This window comes from Henckelia pumila, chromosome 2 (genome assembly GCF_033568475.1).
Source record: "Henckelia pumila isolate YLH828 chromosome 2, ASM3356847v2, whole genome shotgun sequence".
In the NCBI taxonomy this organism is placed as follows: Eukaryota; Viridiplantae; Streptophyta; class Magnoliopsida; order Lamiales; family Gesneriaceae; genus Henckelia; species Henckelia pumila.
Window position 1 is genome coordinate 10276669 of NC_133121.1, and position 17654 is coordinate 10294322.

A 17654-nucleotide genomic window follows, 5' to 3' on the forward strand; every position below is an offset into this window, starting at 1 on the left:
TAATAATCCAATCGAGTTGTTTTATATTTGATATACATATAAAGTACATGTTGTTGTACATACCATAAAAAATATTTATATATGGAGTGTGATAATTAATTTATAATTTTTAAGAATATTATGTTAAATATATTATTTGCAATAAAAATTTGAGCAGACAAAAAAATATGATGAAAAATATTTTTTTTTAGAGGTTGAACAATCGTATTTTAAAAAATTTAAAACTTTTATAATCAATCATTTCAAATATTTAAGTAACTTAGATATAAGAATATTTTGTCTCGCATAAAATCGATTTGAGTTTAGTGTGATTTTCTACTTTTTGTCACGCAAAATTTTACGATTTCATAATTATTAACATTAATTGATTCTATTAGCCAGGTATTATACTGTAGTACAAACATCAACATGAAAGTTAATTATAATCATACTCTCTATGTCTCAATTATTTAGACTACATTTATTTTTTTATTTGTCTTAACTATATAGTTTAGTTTTCATATTAAATATCATATGTCATACTATTTTACTAGTTTATCCCTATTAAATTTATATTATTAACTACTTGTATAATTATTTTATTTTATTAAAATTTCATTAAATAAGGGCAAAATGAGAAATTTCGTTACAAAATTTACTTTTTCAAACACTTTCATAATATATATGTGAAAATATATTTTTTACCATGGACAAAAAATATTGATGTTGTTGATTACATTTAGTCCCTAAAATTTTCGAAAATATTATACAATTACTCGTTACCATTGGTTTTATAATATTTCTTCCTAAAAACTGAAACATCAGAAAGTATAGCTAGATTATCAAATTCCAAAAAAAAATAAATGAATGATTGAATAAAGGAGGGGAATACATTTCTTACATAAGTAAAATATAATATCGACTTATGACATGATTTCACTTGTCTTGAACCAGATGATGTAATTTAATTGTTCGATGTATGACAACGACATCAACGTTAGAACTCAAAATAGTGATAGAGACGATGTGAAGACATCCACAAATGAGGGAAAAAACAACCAATCTGAAGATAATGATTAGTAACGATACACATCGATAGATTTTTTAATATTTACTATACCGTAATAAGTACACAATTTTCCAATATTAAGTTGACAATGCATTATACATATAATTAGATAAATTTTAACCATGATTTATTAAAATAGAATTTGATTTTTGTACGAATTGTAAATAAAAAATTATTTTATATTGTGTTGATAATATTTTTTGACATTTATAATATTAATTAATAATTAATATTAATCATATTAATTATGAGCAAATTTTAAAATATAATGCGATGGTTTTGCCACGGTTTGACTAAAACCGTGGCAATTAATAAATTTTCTCTTCTTCGTTCTCCCTTATCATTTAATTTAATTTCATTTCTCCGCTCAGTTTTCTTTAACTTTCCAAATTTTCTAATCACTTCAAATCGTTGTATCTTTCACTTCGGTGATCAATTTTCGAAACCGAACATAGTTTCGGAATCCTCACGACCAGATATAGCTAGTGGCACCAGTTTTATAAGGTTTTTTCGCGTCACCTTCGAACCCATTTCCGTCAGCCTTCGTTTCTCCGCCATTTTTCCACCGCCGATCAACGTCTGGGCTAGGTGAAGGTTGTTGAGGTCCTTTGGAACTTGTTTCAAAGTTTTGGAAGTATAATTTCGAACTAGGGTTTCGAATTTTTGGGGATTTCGATTCAATTGACTTTCAACTTTTAATATTTATATATTATTGTTTGTAGAAAATATAAATTCGAATTTTTGAATTTTTCAGAATTTATTGGGAATTAATTTCGAATTTTAGATTATATTATGAGTCAATTATGAATAAATCCCAAACCCAAATCTTTCTTTCTCCCAACTCCCTCCCTTAAAGATTCGTTCTTTGCACTCCCTAAGGACCACAAAATTTTATTATTTTAATATTTAATTCTTGTACTCAATATGGGTTGTTTTGTGCTTAGATCTGAAGGTTTTATACTTATATCTAAAGATCTCTGTGCTTATATCTCATGTTTTAATGCTTATTTTGGAACAAAGAATTATGTGCAAAAATGGTATCAAAGCATTAGGTTAAATATTCAGACTTAATATTATTCGTTAACTCATACTTTTCTTTGTTGAGGAGAAGATTTTTTACAAAAGATGACTTCAAACGAAGGTTTGAATCAAGAGGATTTTATTTATATGAAATCCTATAAACAAGTTAATCTGTTCACAATAGATTACTTACGACAGAAAGATGATTTCTAACTCTCAATTTTTAGAAATTATCCCAGATTCCTCTAAACTCTCTGGAGATCTTAGAAAAATTCAAAAGACGGTACAATATTACAGCAATCAGCTGTATGAAATACCTCGGCAGATTGAAGAAATCCTTAAGAAACAAGAAGAAATTCTTATAACCCTAAAGGATCTTCAAACTAAAATCACAAATTTAGAACAAACTTCAGATTCTAGAAAAGGAAATACAGGAGGAAGGTTACCACTTTCGTTTGGTACCGAACCGTTGTTACTTCAGAAAGGTAAAACCAAAATGGTTCAAAAACCTTTAACTGATGATGAAAGGATGATTAATCTTATAAAAGCAGTATCAGAGAAAAACACTATCTGATGACTACTTTAGAGAGATTAAATCTCGAGGATCTACAAGATCTCGCGGATTCTTTTGCGAATCTCAAAGTAGTAGATCTAAAAATGAACTCCCCTGAGGGTGAACAACCCATAGGAAATCCCCCAAGATATGCGGTTAAAAAAGAAGAACCACATAGTGAGTTTCAGGTTGGAGAAAATTCACATCCAGCAGGAACCAGATCAAGAAGGAGTAAAATCCCACTCCATCAAACTCCTTACGGAAAAACTGTTTTAGATCCAATACATCCTTACGGGGTTATGTTAAACCTTGATGTTTTGGACTTAAAAAACAAAGAAGATCTTATAGATGATTAGATGTCAGCTATGAGAATTGCAGCAGGGACATAGATCTCAATAAAGAAGGATTCATTAAACTTCTAGAAATGAGTCTAATAGGATCTGTCAAGATTGCTTGGGAGATGACTATGCCAGATACGAAGGAATCAATCTTAGCAGGAGAATCCCTCAGCGAAATTGAAGAAAGAATGGCCACCCTATTTAAAGCACAATTCATAGGGGTAGACTATTTCAACAATCAAGATACAGAGAAAAAGAGAAGATACACTCAAGCTCTGTATAGCCTCGAGTTACATGATATCTGTTTAGTTGATGAATACATTATGTTATTCACTAAATACAGATGGAATTCATGAGTCGAGGAAAATGTAGCTATTCAGCTATTTTTCGCAAAAATGCCAAGTCCCTGGAGAGAAATGCTGATTAAAGAATACGTTCCAGGTCATCTTGACATTTTGGAAAGACGCGCATCCTTTTTGAAAGGAAAATTGGCAGAATGGTGTCATATGGCAGCATTACAGAAGAACTACAAGAAAATAAGGGGTATAAATAAACGTACACCTTTATGTTGTAAAGATAATGATCTTCCAACGATCATTGAAAACAGATCATAGGGATTTAAAAGGAAGAAATTCAGAAGTAATCCCTATAATAAAAGAATGAGAAGTTCTTGGAAACCAAGAACATTTTGGTCCAAACAAAAGGCCAGATCTTATAGGTCAGGAAAAAGAAGTGGACCTACAAGAACATCCCCAGTAACAAGCTCATCACAAAGCAGGGGAAGAACACCATCAAGAAGAACTTTCAGGAGAACTCATACAAGAGCAAGTGAAAGTTTCAAGGATTGCAACTGCTGGACATGTGGAGCAAGAGGACATATATCTACAAATTGTCCAGAAAACGAGAAAAAAAGAGTTAAACTTTTTGAAGCAACACCAGATATGGATGATGCGGTCTTCTTTCAAGATCTAGTCCAAGTATATCAATTTGAGGATATCCCCTCAGATGAAAGCATATACGAAGAAGAGATATTGTTTAGTCAAGAAGATTCTGAGGATGGATCAGAATCAGAATCAGAATAAAGAAGAAGTGTTTCGGCATGAAACACATGAAAGTTTGGCTGGATTCTTTAGCCAAACCACGATATCTCATAATATGGTCCAAAGGATTATGAGAGAAAATCCAACGTTACAAAAGTACCAGAGATTTTCGGCAGGACAAGTAGAAAGAGTCTTAGGCAACCTAGGGCTTAGACAAAGAAGACATAATTTGATTTACAAAGTATCCAGAAGGGAAATGGAAATCCCAATGGAGTTAACAAGTAATCAAATATAGATGCAGTTGATTCATTTTGAAGAAATAAGAGAGGAATTGCAAAAATTGAAAGGTGAGGTAGCAAGGACGATGTCTTGGATTCATATTGGAGCAATCCAAATAATGATCAAGGCAACTTTTAAAGAAGGAATAGATTCACCCATAGATATCGTAGTATGTGATAAAAGAATGGGGAATATTCAAGATGCTGTCCTGGGTACTATCTCAGGAAATCTTTGTGCAGAAAAAATTGTAGGAGTTATCTATCCAAGAATAGCCTACAATTTAGCTGACAGGGACTTTAGTCGAGCCTTGACGTTGCATCAAAACTTCAAGGAAAAGAGACTAATGAAGGAAGGTAATAGACCATATTCTATTACATATCAAATTTCATATGCTCTTTCTAATACTCATCATTCTGAATTATTTATTAGAAATGAGTTCATTGAAATTCCAGAGATCTTTGGAAAAGTTGCTCATGCAATATACCCAGAAAGAATCGAGTTTCCTTTAATTCAGGAAACAGACATTCAAATCCAAGACAGTCCGGTTTTATACAGAGACCTTAAAATAGAACCTCGAAGGTTATCTTTTCAAGAAAACCGAATGACAAGTAGGAGATGGGACAAATCTCCTATTCAAGAAATTACACCAGAAGAAAAAGAGTTTTCTATAATAGGAAAACTTAGATCTCCAGAAGGATGGAAAGAAGTGAAAATAGTATTCGATATTACAAGTCATCGGAACCAGTTCCCTTGAACTCGATTTACTATTTGGAACAACATGAAAAAGGAACTTACCAAGGATTAATAAATATTGGAGAATTGAAAGTTCAAATATGTGGAATTCCAGGAAAAGAAGTGGATCAGCTCATTCTTGGCCTAGAGTTTCTGGAGGACCATAAACCATGGAAACGCCTTGAAAAAGGAATAGAGTTCATGGCAAAAGAAAAGACTTGGAGGATTCAATAAGAATTCTACGAAATGGAAAACCAAGAGAATTGGATAAGGGACAATCCCTTAATCAGATTCGAGAACTCTGTTTACAAACAGAGGAAGAAGCAGCTGCTAAAATTAGTAAGTCATGAACATGATTTACTAGATCGCATCGAAGAGGTAGAAAGGAGTAACCATACTCTACCTTCTGAAGCCTTAGAAAGACTAAAGGTGAATAGTCTTAATCGGATTACTGAGTTACAACACAGTCTGTTAAAAATGGCAGGGCCATTTAGTAATCCCTTTAAAAAATGACAACAAGTCCTTTCTCCATATACATTCCGATAGGGATGTTGTATGAACAATATAAGGCTGAATACTTTGCAGCTTATATTGATTCGGGAGCAGGAATTTGTACAGCAAAAAGAGGAGTCTTCCCTGAAAAATGTGAAGAAGATTTGCCAAAAATTGCTGGACGAGATTTCTCTCGAAGAATTTTAATTCTTTGCAAAGGAATAAAACAAGCAGAGATCCTTAGGAGGAGCAGGTCAGACACCTTGGTACAAGGTAAAGACACCACCAATCTATTTCCATGATACAAGAGCTGATATCCTGTTAGGAAATAACTTCTTACAAATGTTTAAGAAGTACACACAAGACAATGAGTCAAGAAGACTTATGTTCACTACAATTTGTGATCATAAAATTATCGTTCAAAAACTCAAAGTTGCTTTTTATCGACAATTGCCGATAATATTTCGCAGCCAACGTGGTGATAAGGGACAACTTTTTCACCCAAAAATGAAAGATCCAAGAAGGTTTGGAGAAACCATGTTGAAAATAACAACAAAAAAAGAACTCCAAACAGAGGATATGGAGCTTCTCAAGGTAACTCTAAATCATAGAGATATAGAGTTAGAAAATAAGGTATCCCTTGAAGATGTCAAAAAGAGGCTCAAAGAAAGTTATAATGAGCATCCTTTGGCAAGGTGGGATAGAAATCAACTCAAAGCCAGTCTTACTCTAAAAGAAGGCAAAGAGTATGAATTCGTCAGATATAAGCCTATCCCGATGAACATAACAGATCAAAGGGATATGAGAATGATTATCAAGGAACATTTGGACCTTGGTCTAATCAAAGAAGGAGTTTCACCATATAGTAGCCCAGGTTTTCTGGTCAGAAATCATGGTGAAATAAAAAGAGGGAAACCCAGGTTAGTCATTAACTACCAAGGTATTAATAAAATCCTGGAGTTTGACGGGTACTTCATACCTAGTAGAGAACATCTAATTAGCTGTGTACGAAATGCTAGAGTGTTCTCAAAATTTGATTGTAAGTCTGGATTCTACCAGATAAGAATGGAAGAAGGCAGTAAGAAATTCACAGCCTTCTCTACTCCACAAGGACATTATATTTGGGAAGTTATGCCTATGGGATTGGCTAATGCACCCCAGATATTTCAAAGAAAGATGGATAACCTTTTTAAAGATTATTTCAACTTTATGTTTGTTTATATTGATGATATTCTTATAGCATCAAAAAATATAGACGAACACGTTAAACACTTATAGATTTTTTTTAAATTTTGTAAACAAGAAGGACTGGTGTTATCTGAAAAGAAAGCAGTCATAGCAACAAGGAAAATTGAATTCATCGGTATTGAGATTGATGGAACTGGAATAATTCTACAACCCCATATTGTGGAAAAGGTAAAGAATTTTTCAGATAAACTCAAAGATGTAAAACAACTCTAGAGTTTTCTCGGAGTAGTTAATTTTGCAGGGATGTTTATTAACAATCTAGCAATGTACAGAAAAGTGTTCAGTCCTTTATTAAAAAAGGATGCTAGGTTTATATGGACCGATGACCATACTAAAGGGGTAAACCAATTAAAAGAGATATGTAAGAATCTCCCAAAAATGGCTATACCCGTAGATGAAGATGATCTGGAATTATTTACGGATGCCAGCGACGATTGGTGGGCGACAGTCCTTACCAAAATCACTCCAGATGGGGAAATACCATGCAGATACTGTAGCGGTCTTTTTTCAGAATCTGAGGCCATTAGATGACATATCAACGAGAAGGAATTTTATGCGGTTAAAAGGGCTTTTGAAAAATGGCCATTATTTTTACTTGCTAAAAAATTCACTCTGAAGGTTGATAACACCCAGGTAAAAGCTTTCCTAAAGAATAAGATTGAATCTAAACCTGAGAAAGCTAGGTTATTAAGATGGCAAGCATTATGTCAAAATTATATTTTTGATATTGTTATTATTAAATCTCATGAAAATATTCTTGCAGATTTTTTAACAAGAGATGGAAGGCAGTGACGTGGATTCCATCCTGAGAATGCAGAGGCATCTCAGGGAACACCTTGGATTGCTTCAAAACGAGTTCAACCAGTTAGCCATTAATGCTGAAATGGCCGACAGGTTACAACAAGCTGATCGGATCAAAGTATCTAATCGAATTACAGGATGTATGCAAGCTCAAACACAACTATGGGCTGCTATTCAAGGGCCAATTGTGAAGGCTATAGAGAAACCATTGGTTTCTCATAAACAAAATATACTAAAACCATTGGTTTTACAAGAACAAGAAATACAACCACCGGTTGTGAAACAAGATGTTGAAAAATCTAAAACTCAAGAAACAAGAGCTAATCTATTATCAACCTTTGATGATCTGGATGAAACAACAATGGATGAGGATAACTCATCAAGTCAACCCTCCGCCTCTGGGGTAAAAGAGGAAGAGATCAATCTTAGGCCCAACACTGACAAGGGAAAATCTAAGATTGATACTAATCCATCTATTATTTCTCCATTCCAGGTTTATCAACAGAAGTGGGAGAAATTGAATACAAGGAATGAAATCAACCCGAACACTTGCAGGGTTAATGTTGCAGGAATATATCCAAGGGTTTGGCTAAAAAACAATGTCAATCCTAAAGATGTAAAACTTTGGTATGAATTTGGGGCTTTGGCCTCAGTTTATACAATGTCACCAAGCTTTCTGGAGATATCACAGTTACCAAAATGGATTCAGGAAGCAGTCCAAGAAACATGGGCAAATAATGATCATTTGTCCAGAGGAGATGTGTTTGAGTTATATTTTTTCAGTGCAGCTCCAGAACCAACAGTGAAAGGATCAAACGAACCCTTTCATTTTATCAAGCTGAGGAGACCTGATATAAACAGTCATAAATTTATCAAGGATCCTAAAACTGAAGAAATACCCTTGGTGTCCACTTTCGGGGAAAATGAGATCTCAACCAGAAGGGCATGCGGTATTTGGGTCTGTCTTACTGAGATGGACAAAGTCAAGTTTCCATTCAAATTTTATCAGAATTCTGTGAACGGATCGTTCCTGTTGAACACAATGACAGGAAAAACTACAGCATTTGCGGAAGAACTCTTCGAAAAGAAGAGAAATCTTTTGTGGAACAACAAGCTGCCGGGGAGTAAAGAAACTCGCCGAAAATTTTGTAACATGGCTCATATTGGACGATGGTCAGAGAATATCTGCCCATAATGCCCAAATCAGAAGGAGCCAGAATTTGGAAAAACCTTTAGACCCCGAACGAATCGAAAGGATTTTTCCGAGACAAGCAAAGGTGGACAAGGACCACCAAAAATGCGTTTTCACAGGGGTCTACTTCAAAAGCAAAAGATGCCCCGACAACAATAAAGCAGGCATGTGAGGAGAATAAAGCCAAAAAAAAGTGGCAGACATGTGATTCCTCCACTAGTAAAAGATGTCATCAATAATGACATAAAAAATTCAAGACAGCTGTCTTCTCCACTAGTAAAAGATGTCATCAATAATGGCATAAAGAAATACAAGACAACTGTAAGATTTCCTGAAGTTTCTCGGTGAAACGAGTGGAACTACAGCTATAAATACAGGCATTTGAGGAAGCTGAAGATATCGATCATTCCCTTCAGTTTTCTTACGAATAAAATTGTTGTAATATTTCTCTTTCTATTGTAATAAGTTTTCGTTTATGTATTTCAAGAACGAGGCTACTATGAGTAGCTAAACAAGTTGTCTTCTCCTCTTCAAAGGAGTTGATTTATGTAATAATATTATGTCTGAATAATTTTTCTAAAGTCTCTTGTTCTTTCATGTTCATATTTTATAATTAAATTTATATACCATACGCCTTAAGGTAGAAAATGAATTAAGGCTGTGCTGGGTGTCGTTGAAGGAGCTTGTGCAGAAACCATCTGTTGCGACTGTGGTTGGAGTGTGAGGAGCACTTCGTAAAACTCGGCAGGTATGACCCGACGACATTATGGTCAAAGAGGTATTTAAATTTGATTCACTTTACGGAAGCATGTTGGACCCTAATCTAAAGTATATAGGCTGGAAACCTTGCGCAACCAATAGTTCTTCACGACATGAACTGGTTCGATAGGTAAAACAACGCCAAAGTACAAAAGATTAGTTAAATACTTGTTTAATCAAAATTGGGGACCACTAGGGAATGCAAACTAAAAAATTTAAATGTAGGGAGTTAGGAGAAATTTATGTTTAGATTTAGGGATTTTAAAATAATTACCCCTTATATTATTAGGGATGTTGGAATTATAGAGATGTTTAAATAAATATTTGGATATCTATATGTTTTAGAATTGGCCTATATTAATTTCAGGAATTATTTGCGATTTTCTGAAAATTCAGATTATGAAAGTTGGGTATTTCGACTTTGACAATTGTATATTCGATATTTGCTCATTCATAGATTGCTTTGATATTAAAAATGAATTTTTCGAAATGTTAGTTTGAATTTTAGAGTTAGATTGTATTATTTCCAAATTTTGTAAATGGAATAGAAAATAATAAGGAATAAATGATTTTCCACATGATTGAGTTATCAGAGAAATACGTGAGATATTATCACAAGTATTGGTTAATGTAAGCATGAATGGAGCCCGTGTGCTGAGTTTTAGTGATGAATAATAATTATCCGGATGTATAGATGTATTATAAAAATTAAATGAGTAAAAATTATTTTGGTACATGAACTATTGATAAAAGTGCAAATTGCTCAAAAATCCCCAATGTAAATATGTTTTGCTCTGCACTCCCTAGCCATTTTTTTGTACCACATTTTTTGTTAATTTGTACCATATCTTGTATGATTTTGTACCACATCTTGTATTGTTTTGTACCACATTTTATGACTAGGGACTCCAAAACAAAACATGTTTGCATTTGGGGATTTTTGAGCAAATTGCCCTTGATAAAATGTCAAATTGATACATGAACTATTGAAAATAGTTTAATTGGTATATGATCAAACTCAAAAGTCAATTTTGCCTTTTACTAAAAAAATTTAAGTCCAATAATGTTATTAAATTCAACTGCATACATATTTTATATTTTAAATTATTTTATTAATTACAAATGTAAAAATAAATTCATATTTACTAATTACTATACTATAAAATTAAATTATATATCATATATCCGAAAAAATATTCAACGTAAAATTTGTATATTATAAATGAAAAGGGACATACACACACACACACATATATATATATATATATATATATATATCATTTTTTAATTTTATTAATATAAATAGTAATATTATAACATAGATAAAAAGAAAAAATTACTTATTATATATATTTTAATATATTATTTTTGAATATATAATTTATCAATTATTATATATGTGTATGTATATGTGTATGTTTGTATTAATTGATATTTATAATATTTTCGTACAATGAGTTCGATTTTTTTTTATAATATAAAATTTAAATAAATATAAATTTATGCTTATAATTGTAATAAAATAATTTTGAAAAAAAACATGTATCTATTTTAATTTTACAAAAACATTGGATTATAAAATAATTTAGGTAAAGGGTAAAATTATCTTTAAAACTTGATCATGTACCAATTAAACCATTTTCAATTGTTCATGTACCAATTTGACATTTTATCAATAGTTCGTGTACTAAAATAAATTTTACTCAAAATTAAATACAATTTTGTGGAATTTTGTATAATTCTCGCGGATTATTTATCCAGAAATTCGAAACTATATATTATGTTATTTTGGGGATTTTGAGTTTTAAGGCATAATATTTTAAATTTGTCTATATAGATATATTAGTAAATAAAATTAAGTATTTTGGTCATTTATGAATTCTACAAAAAATTTATAAACAATTGTCTGTGGTATGTGCATGTGTGTAGTGTTTTTTTTTTTTTTCTGTACTTTGTTCAAAAAAATATCGGATGATTTTGGGCATTTTAATAATTTAGTGACCTCCAGTAGTCTTTGTTAGTTAATTGAATATTGTATTAAATAAATAAAAATATCATTGTAGTCGTATTCAAATAATATGGACACCAATTCTGCTACGGGTTCTGGTCATGTTTCTTCCGCCCAGCCAGATCGCCGTACATTGATTTGGCCTGAATACGGAAGGTAAATTATTAGTCAATTCAGTTCGAACATGTATTAAATAAATACACCGTATTATTTGATAATTGTTATGGAATGTTTCGCAGGATTCTTCCGACGAAGAACGGTGTATTTGTTTTTATGAAGCAGAAGTTCAAGCGGAAAATTTGTCCGGGCGGCTACTCTTGGAGGTACATCACAGAGGATCAGCGTGAGTGGTACTGGGAGCAATTTGTGGTACATTTTTTTTGTAATCCCCAAAAATTGATAATATGGTTTGTTATTTGTCAAATATGCATGTTGTTTAAATTCATTTGTTTTCTTTATTACAAAATTAAAGGCTCGGTACAAATGGGAGGCATAGTATGACACACATATCAGAGATATTTGGCACAAGCAGTGTGCTGACGTCTACCGCCGCACATTGCATGGCTGGAGGACTAGTGGCAATATGCCCTGTACTATACATCCGGCAATCTGGGCTATCTATCTTACACATTACGAAGGGGTAAAGTGGCAAAATTTATCGAAGACATATGGGAAGAACATGCATAGCGAGCTTGCTGGTCCAAGGACTCGTATCACGAAGCACGTTGCTCGCTCGAGGCCCTATGTAGTGCACGCTGCAAATCTGGTCAAAAATATTTTTAGTAAATAAGATAAGAAATAATTTAAATTTCATACATGCATACTCATTGTTCGTATATTGTAATTATTTGTCCGTACGTGCGATGCAGCGTCAGGAATTGCAGTCTGCAGAGAGATCCCAACAGTTACGAGCTTCACCTACAGACGCACAGGCCAAACGGGACATTTTCCGTCAGCAAATCCCGACAAATTAGAGTACGTCGAACTTAAATTATGTTAGATTTTTTTTAATTCTACATAATTAAGTTTGTTATACATATATATCTATCATCGTCAATGTTGGGGAAAATAGGATGAGGTGGACCGTCGCATCTCTGAGCAGTTTCCACTTAGGCACAGTGGAGATGTCAAGCACTATCCGTCGGTCGAGGATGTTAATGAGATTTATTTCGACGTCGTCGGTGGTGTAAGTTATCGACGAGTATATGGTATCGGGTCTACCGCACAGACCATATACACGGATAGATGACACCTCATCCTCGCGGGCCTACCCAGATGAAGTCGACACTGGCGGCACAGAATAATGCGATACAGGACGCCAGAGAGGAGGCACAGGCAGCCATACAGGAGGTCAGGCAGCCATACAGGAGACCCAGGCAGCCATACAGGAGATGCAGGAGGTCAGACAGGAGATACAGCAGCTGCGAGCAGAGCATGAGGTGACGCAGACACGCCTAAATAAGATGGAGCGGATGATAGCTAAGGTCATGTCTGCCATTCAAAAGAAGCAGAAGCCCGCAGGAGACACACGTGCTCAACCAAGAAAAGATACGTTGCGTATTCAGGAACCTACTCATCAGCAGGACAACGACGACGACGAGACACAGGAACCGTCGGATTGGTCACAGTGTATTCGTTGATAGACTACTGTATCGAATTAAAAAATAATTGTTTGTACTGTTATGATTTTGTTATGAAACTTCGAATTATTTTAATTATTTGTATTTTTTTATTATTAATTATAATAATATATTAATCTAAAAATTTATAATTTATTAATTAATATATGTATAAATATACATAAACGTTTTAAAAAAAATTAAATATTTGCAATTTTTTTTTTGTCAAAGCATCGGAAAATTTGCGACTCTCTGTTAACAATGTAAAAAACCGTCGCATTGGTTTGAGATGATAGAATATGCGACACTTACATAAACCGTCGCAAATTTCAATTTTCTCATGTGATCAAAATTATATATATATATATATATATACCGACAAAGAAATTAACACAAGTTTCAATTAATAAATTTTTTAGTTTAGGACATGAATTAAATTTAACAATTAATCTACCTTGAATAAATAAATGGACGCAAATTAATTTTTTGAATAATCTATAAAATGACATGAAAAACCTTCAAAAATCTTGGAAATGACAAAAATATCAATTATTAAATGAAATGCTGAGGACAAAACTGTAAATTCATAATCAAAAGTGCACTTTTAAATATATATATATAGATATAGATATAGATATATATTATTTTTTGTCTCTTAATTATTAAATATTTAAAAGAATAATTTACCCTAAATTTGAACATCTATTAAAATGACTAAATTTAGTTTTTTTAATGAGATTATCTATTATAATATATAGTAAAGATTATTTGCTCTTTTTTAATTTGAAAATGAATTTAATAACTGTTGCGCAAAATTTTATATTTCTTGAAATTAAGAAATAAAAAATTGATACAAAGTGATTTTGAGAAATTTAGTGGATGCAATCTCTAAATAATCCCTTTATTCTCCTCTTCAATGACAATTTCTTGTGAAATGTGAATTTCTTGGATGTTTGATCTTCTTGGAATATGATTTGATGTCTTGAAATTTGATTTGATGTCTTGATAAAGTTAATTCGATGGGTTAACAGTTAACACCTTGATATCGAATTAAACTTCAAAATTTGGGAATAATGCGATGAACTCCTTGAATCGCGCCTTGAAATTTTTTATCTTGAATTTGATGAAGAACACGATCTTCTTGAATTTGATGAAGACACAATCTTCTTGAATTTGATTTATTTGTTGAAGAACACGAACTTCATGAATTTGATGAAGAACACAATTTTCTTGAATTTGATTTGTTTGATGAAGAACACATTCTTCTTGAATTTGATGAAGAACATGATCTACTTGAATTTGATTTGTTTGAAGAAGAACACGAACTTCTTGAATTTGATGAAAAACACGATCTTCTTGAATTTGAATGAATTTAAGTATATTTGAAGAAGAACGCAATTAATCCCTTGAATCACGCATTGATCTTCTCGAATTTGATGATTTTGAAGAAGAACGCCTTGAATTGCGACTTGAACTTCTTGAATGTGACTTGAGAGAAAAATCTTGAATTCTTCTACTTCTTTGCTTCAGCCTTCTTTGTTGCGTGTTTTTTGTTGGTCATCTGCCCCCTATTTATAGCTGAAGGATGCAGATTCCTACCATTTCGATTTGATGAGGTGTTGCAATTTGATTGACTCCTCCTGATTTATTTGGTGATTATCTTTTATTAATCACAAGATTTGATTTTAAATACTAAAAATATTAGTATTTTCTTTCATTTGATTCAAGATTTGATTTGAAATACTAAAAATATTAGTATTTCATTCCATTTATTGCAAGATGCAATCTTGATTTAAAAATCTTGATTTGATCACAAAATATATTAAAATATCAATTAATTAACTATTTATTTTTTTAGGAATTTAATCTTTCCAAAAATATCTAATTATTTTATTGATATTTAATTACTTCGTACTTGCCATATTTGAAGGTCAACAAATTTAATTATCTACAATAACTATTATCATATAAATAAAATATTTACTTCTACATCAATATTTGAATGCATTTCCTCGTTACAGACCAGTATCGTTACAGACCAGTATATGTCTGCTATGCGTTTTATTTTTATATGAAATAACAATTGAAATATTAGTTCAATAAATGATTTCACAATATTTATCTCTTACTATTTATTAAAGCTAAGTACCATATAGAAATGGTTTGATATAATTGTCTGTTTTTCTATTTACCGAAAATACACCTCTCACTTCCTTCTAATTCTTCCCACGTTCTTATCCCTGCAAACACATCAGTTTCTCAATAAGAAATGATTCTTCTTCTTCCGCCTTCAAAATAAACAAACATAATAAATATTAATTTTTTTTATTACACACGCAACGCGTGTACCAGGTTGCTAGTATTTATTAATAATTCACATGCAACAAGTCCCATATGCTAGAATATTTTTTCCAACAAACCACCCTCCGCTTCCTTCCTACAAAAATCGCACTTCCCATCCCCGCCACAGCGACAAGGCACATCCTCATCGTCACAAATCAAGCACACGTAAAACAGCAAAGCGCTTCCAAAAATCGCTACGACGTAAAATGGCAGCGCCTCTAGCGTGCTGTAGTACGGGGCGCAGAGGCAAACGACCCCGGACATGACGGCAGTAGACAAGAACCATATCATGATCTCAACAAGAATTATTAGGAAACACGTTTATTATACTAAAGGAAAACGTCGCATTTCTCTTGTATTTCTATATATAGCTCTTTTGGCCGTTTCATTTGGTAACTTCTGAACAATTCAATTGTAATTGACTCTGGGCTTTTCTCCCAATATTCTTTCAATGAAGATTACTGATTTTCTCTTTCGAACTCTATGATTCTAATATGGTATCAGAGAAGTAAAATGCTACTCTGAGTCGTATTCGTCATCTGATTTGTATTCGTCATGGCGAGGGGATCGCAAGCTCAGAATACTCAAGCTCTGCCGAATCCAATCGGACGAGCACCTCTTGAAGATACTGGTAGTCCGTTGTATTTGCAAAATGGGGATCATCCTGGTATGAAATTGGTGTCTCATTTGCTCACAGGTAATAACTATAATTCCTGGAATCGATCTATGTTTATGGCATTAACAGCCAAAAACAAGTTCGTCTTTGTTGATGGTTCGTTGTTGCGACCTAATTCTGATGATTTACTGCTTGGAGCATGGATTCGTTGTAATAGTATGGCCATTTCATGGATATTGAACGCTGTGAGCCATGACATTGCAGATAGCCTGTTGTATCTCTCTACTGCTTCTGAAATTTGGACGGATCTACGTAATCGATTTCATGAAAGTAATGCTCCACGAATTTTCCAGATTAAGAAGCTATTGAATGGTTTACAACGAGGATCTATGGCTGCTAATTCGTATTATACTAAATTGAGAATTCTGTGGGATGAGCTCAAGGATTATCAACCGGTGTTTGTGTGTAATTGTGGTTCAATGAAAGAGTGAATGAATTATCAAGATCAAGAATGTGTTATGCAGTTTTTGATGGGATTAAATGACTCTTATGCTCAAATTAGGGCTCAGATTCTAATGATGGAGCCAACTCCAGCAATTTCAAAGGTTTTCTCATTAGTATTACAGGAGGAAAGACAACGTTCTATACACAAAAATGTTCTAGATAGTAGTATGGATTTATCGTCTGTAGCAGCTCAATCATCTCATGTTGCTGCTGTGCGAAATTTTTAGAATAATAAGGGTGGTAGAAATGGATATCCTACTGATAGACCCCTGTGTTCTGGATGTCATTATCCTGGTCATACTATTGATAAATTCTTCAAGATTCATGGTTATCCTCCGGGACATCCTAGGTATAAACAGAAACAACTAAATGATGGGAGAATGCGAGCAAATCAAGCCCATGTTTCTACTGATGTTCCTGTGAATGATGGAAGGATGCAAGCAAATCAATCAGTTGTATCTTATGATGTATCTGTGAATGATTCTTTGAATCCAGACCAATGCAGACAACTTATTGCATTCTTGAGTTCTAAACTTCAAATGGGGCATGGTAACACACTGGTCAATCAGCAGCATGGTCACACACTGGTCAATCAGCAGCCTGAACCGTCTGTTTCGTTCTTAAATGGTAATCATTCTTTATCAGTAGGTTTTAACTCCAATATTTCTTTTGATTGGGTACTTGATACAGGGGCAACACATCATATTTGTTGTTCTCTGAATTTCTTTGCGTCTTATCAATCAAAAATTTCTCGAGTCACTTTACCAAATAACTCTATAGTTTCAGCCACACATGTTGGTTCAGTTCCAGTAACGTCTAAGCTGGTTTTAGACAATGTCTTGTTTGATCCTCAATTCCATTTTAACTTACTGTCTATAAGATCCTTAACTGCACAGTTGTCTTGCTTAGTTTCTTTCTTTTATGATTTCTGTCACATCCAGGATCTTACCAAGGACAAGATGATTGGGATGGGTAGAAGAGTTGGAAACCTATACATTTTGAACACTCAAATTCAAGACTTTCCTCAAGCAATCTGTAATGTTTCCTTTAGTACTTCTGAAC